The 12115-nt window shown below is 36.3% G+C and overlaps 1 protein-coding gene and 1 long non-coding RNA gene across 7 annotated transcripts in view; both read left to right on the plus strand.

Annotated features, from left to right (window-relative positions):
* The window catches only part of BNC2 (basonuclin 2), a 431062-nt gene that overhangs the window by 147123 nt on the left and 271824 nt on the right, over window positions 1–12115 (plus strand). The window lies entirely within an intron of this gene.
* The window catches only part of LOC120407888, a 55403-nt gene continuing 53582 nt past the window's right edge, over window positions 10295–12115 (plus strand). The window contains exons 1-2 of the long non-coding RNA XR_005600304.1: window positions 10295–10304; window positions 10412–10489. This is a non-coding gene — a long non-coding RNA (uncharacterized LOC120407888). The remainder of the gene's footprint in view (window positions 10305–10411; window positions 10490–12115) is intronic.

Raw genomic sequence — 12115 nt, forward strand, 5'->3', positions numbered from 1 at the left:
CTTAGTATTAAAAAGGAAGAATGTTTAACCTGTTTCATATAAAAGGAAGAAACCTTTTCCTGAAGTTTTTCCCCCCCAAGAGTGAAAAGGAGTATATTATTGTTATAAATGGGTCTGTGCATCGTTATATAGTAATTTAGGATTCATTCAATGATGTAACAAAATTAACAACATAATTTCATTGTGTAACTGTATCTTATTAAGAAGCAACTGTCTGACATTCTCTTACAGTTGCTTTATTTAACTTCATGCAAATATTATTAGTAGTGACATTTTTCTATTGTACATTAGATTCTCTCATTAGCATGATGTGTTAGTTATCACCAGAGAAATCACTTCAGATAGGTGAGGAGCAGACCAAGAAAACTAACCGTTAAATCAATGACTTTTATTAATATAGAAGCATCTATTAAACCAAGATATGATATAGTAGATTTTTTTTCTCGCATAAAATCTTGCTTTTCCAGTGAAAGTGCTAAATAATACTTATTATTGAAATACACATTAATATTATAGTGAAATTGTCTCCAATATGCAGTGCCTATTGTGAGTTGTACTAGTGCTCTGCAATCTGACAGTTTCTCAAATTAATGTAGACATAGACACACAAACTGTTTTATCGAATTGGTATTTAAAAAGAAAAATGGCTATGACTATATATATATATTGAAGGTAATCTGCTATTTGAATACTTCTGATTTGCTAGTTAAAAGGGATGTATGCAATTTTATCACATATAAAATGCTTGACTATTTTACTTTAACCCTCAAGGATTTTTTTTTAATCTATGTGTATATATACAGAGATTATTAACTTGATATGATCACACACTATAAATTGCATACAATGATTTACTGTTAACACTTTTTGGGGAGATCAACGCTTGCCAGCACAATTGTCTGTTAACTATACTACGCTGGCTGATAAATGACAAAAACTATTGCTCACAATAGTTATTTGGTGTATTTTTTTTAACCATTTTAAAGATCAGTTTACCACAATAGTTTCTTCTGTGTATGAATAAGTATCTTTGTGCTTATACGAATTGCATATAGTTTGTTTGTTGCATTAAAATCTCTCTCAGGTTACATTATCTTTTTCAGATATTAGTTTTAATTTTGTAATTTTTTTTAAACAAATTATAGTTCATCATTCTAGCATTTCATATTATATTAACAAATAAATGATGATGATGTACTCAGGAGTTTTTATATACTCAAGAATAGAAACACTAGAAGATACAGTGCGTGATATAAACTGAACTTGTGTGTACCGTACACCATCATATGCATGCATGTAGGTAGGTAAACAGAATCATGTGTGGTACACAGTTTAAAAAAACAACAACAGTGAGTTCTTTCTATTCTTGTTTTCATTATTTGCTGGCTAGCTTACCTGTAGTTGAATAACTGTGGTATATTTTTTGCAAATGTGTGTGTTTTAGATGTTTTATTTGATTAGCTGGGAATACCATTCATCATATATTTGTTTAACCTTGTAGAATTTTTGTATGCACACAACTATACAAAACCGACATAATACATATTTGGAAGCCTGTATGCTGTATGTATTGTGCATTACATATTTGTATATAATGTTTTCAAATTTATACTGTGGGTGTATTTTAGCAGTTACTTATTCATGCATAGATTTATGGGGTTTTGATTAATATAGTGACAGGACAGATTTGGGATAGTACAGCAGCAGAGTCTCCTACTCCTGTGTCAGGGTTAAGAGCCAAGGCAAATCTTCCCTAACTAATTAGATGCTGACTAAAGCATCTCCAAGAAGTTGGGGCAAAAGTGAATGGGTCACAGCTGAGACAAGATTGCAAGGACTGTAGTGATAGTGAAAGCATTCACGTTTGCCAGGTCATTGTGACACAGGGTGCTGATTGCAAAGGAACACTCTGTACGCTGATAGAGAACTGCCGTCATAAACTACAATCAGAAACAAAAGCTTTGGAGTTTTGCTCTCTTACTAGAAATACTCAGCATGTGTGCTGTGTCACTTTCTTTTTGCAGTTGTTTTCTCACACAATAGTGTTTGTTGCTTTTGTAGAAAGGTTTTTCTTGTAGTCTAATGGCTCTTCATAGTTTAGAAAAAATTCCAAACTTTGGGCTCCAACTATAGCCCAGAGGTGGTAAATCACATGGCCTCAAGAAAAAGGATGAAACAGACAGGTGGAGAGAGGCACAATTCCGTTGTTATTTTCTCTTGATCTTTCTCCTTAGAAAGAGAGTCACTATAGCGATGTTATGCTACAATACAGAAAGCTGTCATTCCAAAATCCAACATATATGTTGAAAGCTTTTTTTTTTAACCCTAGTACATTAATGGTTGAGTTTTTTAAAGAAGCTTTATTAAGTAAGGAGCTTTATTCTGTTTTTGTTCGCAGTTTTTCTAAGCGGCAGGATGGGACCCTTAGCTGCACGGCATTCTTCCCAAATAACATCCAAAATAATAGCCATGCCCCAGTCTGTGGGCAGGCATCTACTGCACTATTTCTGTTCAATATCAGTTCATATACTGCGCTCATCACTGTGATATCTGATTGCCTCTTTTCCCCTGTTGACATATTTAAAGATTGTTTGTTTGTTTTCTGTATGATTTCACTCTTTTGACAGTAAAGTCAATGGTGCAAGTTGTAGTGGATGTCACATAACATTCTGCCACAGAGAGGCAGTCTCCATCAGTGGGTGGGGCATCTAGGAACTGCTTGATTCATCTTGTTGCTTTGTTGCCAGCAACATACTGTTGATGCCATTCTCATTCTGTTGAAAATCTGCTGCCTTCCCATCCTCTACCACTGTTGTCTATCCATATACTTGTGGAAAGGGAGAAAAGGATGTCACCTGTGACTTCTAGGGCACTGGAGTTATGAAGGGAAAATGATATGATTGTCGGCAAGATTCTTTGTTCATAAAAGAATGCAGAGAACAGTAAGGTTTTCTTGTCAAATGAATAATGCTAATTTAGGGAAGGCTAGATGGGAAGTGAGGAAATGCACATAGTGACTGTCATTAAAAGTGAAATTTACCATCATCAACCAAAGGTAAATTTAGTGTGGCATTTGAGGTGTTTCTTATTTAAATATGGTGAATGCCACAAATACCTCAGTAAAGGCAAATGCTGTGATGTGACTATCTACTCATTTATAATGTGCCCCTTATAGTAGAATTTGAGTGGTGTGGTAAATGTCTCCTGGATTTTAATGACCACCACTGTGTCTGATGTTGGGGGGGGCAAGCTATGATCCCCTCCCCCCCTCCTATCCACAATAATTTTGGCCAGCTCAGTTTAACCTAAAACAATCTGCTGAGAAAGTTATTTATTAATTTAAAATTGTTTTAACCATAGACCAACAACTTTCTCTCAAAGTTTCAGAGAACAGAGTGAATTAATTGATTTCCTCTCTTAACTTTCTAGCATATTTCCTAAAGAGCACACCACCTCTGGAATGGAACACTTCTTTAAATAAGAATGACGTATGGATGATAAATCCAACATCTGAACAGTACTAATCAGAGTAAAACGCTATCTAAAGGGCTATATCCTCACCCTCATTCAAACCTGTACTTACCACTGATGTCAGCTTAAATCCCCATTATGCATCAAGGGCAGTGTATAGTTTAATAATAATAGAATCACCAGTGCCAGCAGTTTAGTTTTCTGAGTGGGAGTTGTGACTAGGGGTCCAATCCTGTCAACCTTCTGTGTGTTGAAACTTGCCTGAAGTTAATCTGCGGATGGCTCACAAAGTAGGGCCCTTCTGATGTAGAAAAAGAAAAATATCTTTTTGTTCCTAGCGTTTGTATATTTTAATCTTGTCTTGTGTTCAGATATACACACCAAACAAATAAAAACCTTAGAAAAGTAGATGTGTAATGCTTTCTGAACGAAATCTGACACCAGGTGAGTATCTCCCAGCTCTCGTTCACTGTTAAAGAACCTAGTCAGGTTTGAGTTTCTGAGGGAACCTGGGCCTATATATGATTTTGTATATAAGCCACAGGGAGATCAGTGTTACACGATATCCACTAGAAACCAGACAAAACTTGGTTGGGTCCACTCAGTTTCCCTTTGAAGTTTTGAATTTGAACCAGAAACCGTCAAAATGAGACTTTGGAAGGGGCGCTATCATGAAAGGTGATAACGTAAAATTGGAGGGGAAAAGCTAGCAGGAACGCCTGCCGACTGAAATCGTCACGTTTTGCATAGCTCTAAGAGTGACCCCACCCAAAAAGCTGGTATCTCTGTTAAGTCTTCCAGATGATATCCAGTTTTGGCTTTTTAAAAAGTTCTGAGTTCTTTCTTGCTTCTTCATTAACAACTCATAGATATGAACGTCAGTTTTTTTACACAAGGATTGATTTCCCTTTAGCATATTCAATACCCTGTGTGTACACGCTGTGTAAGGCCTTATGGACTCTGCTGCTGTTTTCTTGCTGCTTTCTCAGGGGCAGCTTTTGAGATCATGTTGCTTCTGTGTAAGGAAGATGGTAAAATGTCCCTTTATGAGAGATGACTAATTTATTTCTATCTCACCCATTCTTTCCCTATTTATCTGTTGCTCTCTTACATAAAATTAATACAGATCTGCTGTTTAGAAGTAATAGAAATTATACAACCTTGGTGCTAAATTACTGTGAGGAAAGAGATGAGGGAGAGGAAATGTCATTTCTAGAGGTATTTAGGTGCTAACATGCAGAGAGTCCAGTGTTTTGCCATGTAAGTGTGCCTGTGAGCGAAGGCATGATAAAAATGTGTGATCAGATGCCGTGGCTTATCATAGGAGGGTGCTGAAAAGCAGCTCAGTTTGATCTCTACTTTGCATAAGGAAGAATCTAGCTTTAGCAAGGTGTTGCTGCTATTACTGTTTAAAATTTAAAAAAAAACAGCCTATCTTTTTTACAGTTAGACTGTCAAAAACATGAACGTTCATTTTCATTTGTGAAAACATTAAAAACAAGGAAGAAGGTAAAATGTAATAAAAGGGTTGATTAAAAAGAGATTTGTTTGCCATAACCTTGTAGGCAGCAAATAAGAAACTTGGGCATCAGTGAGTTTGTTCAAAAAAATAATTTAAAATGCAAACTTGATGACACGTGTGCTGACTGAATTCTTAATTGATAGTACATGTACTGAGTGACAGTTGTTTTGAGTTGTAATAAATCTCTCTAAAAGATCAGTTTATAAGACAGACACCTTTAAAATAGTTGGGAAAGTGGAAGGCATGGGGAAAAGGTATCCTCAGAAATGGTACCTGCTGTATTTTGAATAGGAGGTGTGGGTTTTTCAGCACACTGAAATAGGTTTAAGTGGATGTTTTTTCTCCAGAGAATTTATTCAAGACATTTGATAAGAACATCTGAACTAGATGTTGGTGTGTGTTGGGGACGTGGTGGGGAGGGGGGAGAGGGGGATCACAAATTAATGAATACTATACATGGAAAGAAATAATTACTTCCAGCTGGTTTTATATAATAAAACTACTATTAAAACGAGAGGCTCCATTAGAAAGACTTTAATTATATATTTTCTTGGATTTCCAAATAAATATCATAGACTATTAAAAGCATAATACTTAAAATTAGTCAAAGTGGCTGTTGTTGCCCTAATAAGGCATAAATAAAAAGATGTACCCACCGTTCTACCCTGCAATAAATGCCCTACAGCAGTTGACATTGCTGGAATGCCTCCTGCAGCTGGTGGCATATGACTGTCATTTGCAGGCAGGATATACAGAGAGTTTACACAATGGGGGCATTCATGGAAGTATTCCTCATCTGGGACTCCTGCAAGCTCTCATTTTATTGACCCTGTCAGAATTTAACTGGAAGGCTGTCAAATTATGTGTTGCTTTATCTAATATTAGTTTTTCTTTTAAATTAGAAATCATGTTGGGGAGGGGGTTGGGGGAATCAGGTAAGGGAAAGAAATAGCTTAACTCTCAGGTTTATTGTTTTATAAACCAAGAAAAGAGCACGAGCTGTATGAGAACTTGTTCATTTGTGCTGCTTTAGATTGTGAGGATTCTAATATTCTCTTCTTTTTGCAGGAATAAACGGTGCTTTATTTAGTTTTCTGTAACACCCCAAGTCTTAAAGCCCCTTTGCTTAATCACATACGTCTTGAACGTAAGGTTAACCTTGGTGCCTAAGCAGATTATAGTTGATTCTAAATATCTGATTTATAAAACACTTTAGTCTTTGACTACATGTTTATCAGGGTACAACGTTCTCTAAACAGAACAGAAGAAAAGATAGTTAATCATAGAACTTTGTGCCCTTGTGCAAAACTCCATAAAGAAGTACCTTGACACTTAGGGACTTTATGATGTGCCACAAATTACACCATAATCTGGGAAGGGTAGATAACTAAAAACATTCTTTATATCAGATTGGCTGCATTTTGTGTTTAGTTGTATTATAGCAAAACCTCTCCTCAAAAAATCAGGCAGAGGAGCATCGACATCCGGGAGAGGGCCAGTTTCAGTAGCAGACTCAGGGTGTCAAAATCCAGGCTTCATGCAGGTAGGCATGCTGCAAGAATAATGCTCTCATCATAGTGAGTCGTCGTGTTCTTTTTAATAGACTCCTCCTTGTCCATCAGACCATCAGTTTTAACACTGGTGTTCAGTCCAGAAAAAGAGAGACTGAGCAGATTGATGAGATTATCATAATGAAAATAAAGTATTAGTCTGTGGATATCAGGCACTCCATATTACTTCATGCAAAGTCATAATTTTCATATGATTCCTAGATTTCTTACTGAAATACAACATGGTATCATCCGTCTGTCTGTTTGCAGATGGTGATGGTGCCCATCACTACAATATTTGATTTTATTTCATTTATATAATTTTTTAATAAAAAGAAACCCAGAAAATGTATAAGTGAAGAGTTGTTTAGCAGCACAATAAATACCGTCTTTGTATTAAGACATTTCTGTGATTGTACAGTTGACTTTCTGTCTCATGACATGTGGACATTCCTATTTCAATGATCTATCTACTCTTCCTCACCCCTGTCCACCAATGCCCAAGACACATTAAATAATTTTTAACACTCTTCTAGTAAAAAGAAGCTGTATGAATAAAACTAACCGTTTTGCAGAATTTCAAAATACATCATAGGCTCCTTTGCAAGGTGTCTGTTTTCATCATAGGAGTAAACAGCAAGGTAAAAAGAGAACTGGAAACACTGTTAGATGAATTCTCTTGCAAATAAGCCTTCCCCTTCCGCCCCAATAACTCTCTGAGAAGGGTATTTTTAAAAAGTCTGTGTACCCTTCTTTAGGTTTTTAAAATAAAGTTCAGCAGAAAGAGCTGTGATATAGAAATAGTACTTGGCAGATGTAAGAGAAAACGGCAGCAGCTTAGAAATGTTGACAAATGTAAGACCTCTTAGTCAAAGAGGTGTGAATTTACACGGCAAGCAAAATGAAATCCTCCAAACTTTTGTTAGAGAGGAATCATGTCATTGTTTTTACAGGAATTTGAGGAATTTAAAATTCAAATGAAAGGGCTACTTTTGTTTTTCAGCAGAAATGTCTTTCTTTTAAAGGAGCTAGTCCCATTAGTGCCTCCTTAGCTTAATCACTGAAGGAGACAAGTAAAAGGTCAGACTTTTAGAGTATGGCAAGAGCATTGTAAATAAAGACAACAATAAAAAGTGGTTTGTGAACTTCCTACTCCATCAAACTACCTGACAGTCTAGTTAAAAGAATATCTTTTTACTAAGCTCTCTTCTCTCTTAGGGGGGAGAATAGTCAAACATTCATTTCACTAGCCATGCTCCCGTTCAAATCAAAGGAAGTACTTTGGGAGGAGAATTGGTCTAAGGGCCCAGTTCTACAGTCCTTATTCAGACACGATACCTATTGAAGTCATTCTGGCTGCTGGTACCTTATGGCAGATACTCCTACCTAGTAAAGGCATAGCAGAAGTATCCAGCAAAAGGAAAAAGAACTATAAAAGTGTCTTTTTTTCCCCCCTTTTGCTTTTGAGGTATTTTGTTCATCTTTGAATAATGGAATATTTGCATAATCACCACCTTTAAAATCTAAGTTTTAAAAATTTTTAGTTATGTGAAAGAGCAAGAGAAACTTGGTATCATAATTTGATTTTTGTAATGATTGCTGGGCTTTTTTAAAATTTATCTGACTGATGACTCTCCCTGAATTTTTTCACTTTGGAAGAAAACTTGATTCGTATATAAATACATATGTATGTACATTTATATATTAGTCATGTACTTGAGTAATGAAACATATTTTAAAATCCAGGGGAAGTAAATATTTTGTTTAACTGCTAAAATAGATTTGAACAATGAGGCCTGAAAAATAAAAGCTACAGGCAGCATTTATGCATCTTTTATGTGAAACTTCCTTAGACATGAAACACATACTTTTCCATGTCCTCTTTTTGCTTTGTTCCAATGCCTGAAAATACAAAAGTCAGATATATAAATGTACCTGCAATTCATTATGGGTGCAATATTGTACCTGCAAATTCAGAAGCCATTAAAAAAAATCTGTATGTGGGAATAAACAGTATACTCCTTTGATGATCAGTTTTAATAATCAAATAAATTTTTTAATTGGACTCTGTGTGTGTGTGTGTGTGTGTGTGTGTGTGTGTGTGTGTGTGTGCGCCCGTGTGTTTAAATAATTTAAACAAATGAAATGATGGAAATAGTATGGAATTGCAAAATTAGGATCTGTTCCTAATTGTTCTCCTCTACTGCCCCCTACCTCTTCCAAAGTTCAGGTGTGTTCAGATGTGGCGTCTTGATTCTATGCAATCTCTAACATATGCATTTTTCTACATCCACCAACTGTGAAAAGAAAACCGAGTAAATGTTACGTTAGGGAAGTAGGAGAGGAGAGGTGGGTGCAGATAGCAGCTGGAGCCTGATATGTGTTTTCTCTTCTGTGGCACCATTTTGTTGTTGATGTGGGAATGTAGCGAAACAGTGGCTGCAGCTGCTTCGCTAAATAAGGATCCACAAAACTTCCAGCTGTGAACGTATGATTCATCCTTCCCTGCACAAAAAATATGTTTCCTTATATCCCATTATGTCCCATATTTGATTTTTATCACACAACTGTTACCTGACTAAATCTCACCCACATGCTCTCTATCCATCCTGCAAACCCTTTTTTCTCCTTTCAATTAGGCTCACAATACTCCCGCATCCTCTATGCAGAAATTCCACATTAAAATAATACTGCATCCTCATAAATAATTTTTTAATGAATCAAGTACATGAATAATGTATCTTATTAACCAGCCTAACATAGATTCTGTACAAATCTATAGAAAATCCAACTAGTCCATTCATGAACTGTTTATCTTCAATTTAATCGTGTAATCCCCAAACTGGTATTTCTTTCATTCAGAGTGATCTGAACTTTTGGATATTCACATCATAAAAATGAGTAAATAAAATAAAATTAACCGTAATACATTTTCTTTGGTATTCGTAATAGTGATCATTACAAGTATCTATTGGGAAGAATTTCTCCCCATCATAGTTTGACATACTTAAAAAAAAAAAAAGGTTTAAGAATTCAAAACATTAATATAATTCTATAATATAATATAGTTCTTTTATCCCTTTCCTGTTTAGACCTGAATTAAGGGTGCCACCATTGATGATATCACTAACATCTGCATTGGTGTAAGTAGTTCAGGGAATGTATTTAAGATCCTGTTCACACAATGGTAGCTGCAACCATGTTTAATACTGACTTTTTTTGTAGAGCTTTAACCCTGGTGGCTGAATTTTTCTATACATACCTTCTTTAGTTAGGTGGCTCTAATACAGCTCTCAGAAACATGATCCCTGCCCATCTTAGTTGGGTAAGTGGGGCTGCTGGTTAGCTCCATTTTATTCACGGTATTCTTAAAGCTTTAGATGTTAGGGATGTTTTTGAGTGTTTGAACAAAACACAGAAACCCAAACGTGAGACAGTCACTGGCTTGCTGGATGGCCATACACAAGTAATTTCATCCCATTGCCTCCATTTTTTCACATGATAATTAATTTGGCTATTAAAGTGCTAAGTTTTCTTATTATTGGCTTTTGCAGGTTAATGCTTTTAATTCCAACGCAGACTTAAAAATGTCATGTTTGAAACTGAGAAGTTAACTTTTAGATGATTAAGTTGCTGTGTATATATAGTGTGGGAATGCCATTATTTCCATAACAATTGTGATGTCACAGTTGTCCATGTAGAGGATTGTGGTTTCATTGAATGAAGAAGAGATGTGCCATGTGAGAGAGAGGTTTCCAATAGTAAGTTGCAGAGCAAATATTTATATTTCTCTCTCTCTCTCTCAGAAAAACCCAAACCATTTAGATTGTGCAGAATTAGGTTTCTGATGTTGTCTATTGTGTTAAAGGGGGCGTGTAAAGAACTAGTCTGCTCATAATTGAAATTCTCCAGGCAAATCAGATATCAACATTTTTCAACAGAACAGGTAATTAATTACTTTGTATTTTAAATTGAAGGTCACTGTGTTATTGATTTCTGTGGGAACAAAACGAAAAAAATCTTGTTAAAATGATGGGTAAACTGGGGCCTAGGTGCTCTTAGGTGATATCTGGGGTATCATTGAGTTGAACCACTGGTTAGTGTCAAATTCCAATCAGAATGCAGATATCTGTAGTATAAACGTACCATGGTGTTGGTTTATTTCCAAAACTATAAAGAAGAGTTTAACTGGAGAAAAGACCAGAGATTAACAGTTTGTTTTACAGTTAACTCAGGTATTTTCAAATCAAGTGACTGGTGCTGCTTGTAACGAAGCATCTGTAAAGTGTGTCAGTATGACGTTGGTATGCCATGTACAAGAAGTTCAATGTCAACACAGCTGTGACTTACCACTTTTAGAAACCTCTCAACTAGGAATTAGATAAAATACCTTTAATTTGGGCACGGGGTTGGGGGAGAGAGCAGGGAGGGGAATACCATTTTAGATGCTATTAATTTTCACAAAATAACATTTGTGTGCTTTGCCTCGCCAGATAGTCTACAGTGCTTTTTCCTCATTTCACATGCCAAGCTGTTTTTACATTATCATTTCCTTCTCGGCTATGTTTATCTTTTCTGAAAATGGTGAAACGTAAGCTATTCCAGACTGGGTGGGTGGCACACATTTGCACAGTACCTTTTAAAACACAGAGCGAGCATTTTATTTGGGTTCTGCAAACCACTGAGAGAACTCGATGCAGCTGCTCTCATTGCATCAAAGTGATGCATGTAAAAATCTCACTTTCTATTCTAAATAAGCCTGTTGAGTCAGATATTTCCGGGCTGACATTTTTTGCAAAGGAGGGACAGTGGCACTGGGCATTTACATTAATCCTTAGTGCTCCACCAAACCACTTCACTTTTTTATGAGCTTGTAAGAGTGCCCATCCGTAGCAAAATATCAAGTTAAAACATGTCATTTTCAAATTACTTACTTGTCTTTAATCCAAAGGCAACTCTTAATGGGCTCTTTTACTGTAGGCAGTTCGTAAAGCAGTAGTTGAGCAGTGAGTAGTTCTTCTGACCCATTATTGCTGTCACCTCTACTTCTCATTCCCAGTTAGATCCAGTAGTGGAACAAGGGTTGTGTGTTTAAAATCTGAAGTTGTTGATTCAGTGGTCAGGCAGATGGTGCATGCATTAACCCTACACCGGCCAGAACTAAGCTGGAAAAAGTTGAGATTTCCTTTTAATTGTGTGTAAAGTGCAACTCGTTAACAATCCTATATCTTCTCTCATTTTTACCCTATTGATGGCCTCCATAATAAACAGCAAAGGTGGGCAGGTAAGGGTAAAGAGCACACATGACACGATACCCATTTCTTTTGTGTAATGAAAATATTGAACCAAGATACGTGATATTGTTGTGTGGGTTGCATTTGGCACGATCCTAGGGCCTTATCCTGCAAGGCACAGAGTGCCCTCCACCGATTGCACTTAGCACTTCACAGGACCGTGCCTCTCAAGTTTAGTGAATTAAAACCATGTTGTGTTTGAGGATCAAGTGACCCTTCAGTTTCCAGGCCCTATGACAGTTAATAACCCTTCCCTTAACTATGCAGTGAATATCACA

The sequence above is a fragment of the Mauremys reevesii genome, linkage group 6 (assembly GCF_016161935.1).
Source record: "Mauremys reevesii isolate NIE-2019 linkage group 6, ASM1616193v1, whole genome shotgun sequence".
In the NCBI taxonomy this organism is placed as follows: domain Eukaryota; kingdom Metazoa; phylum Chordata; order Testudines; family Geoemydidae; genus Mauremys; species Mauremys reevesii.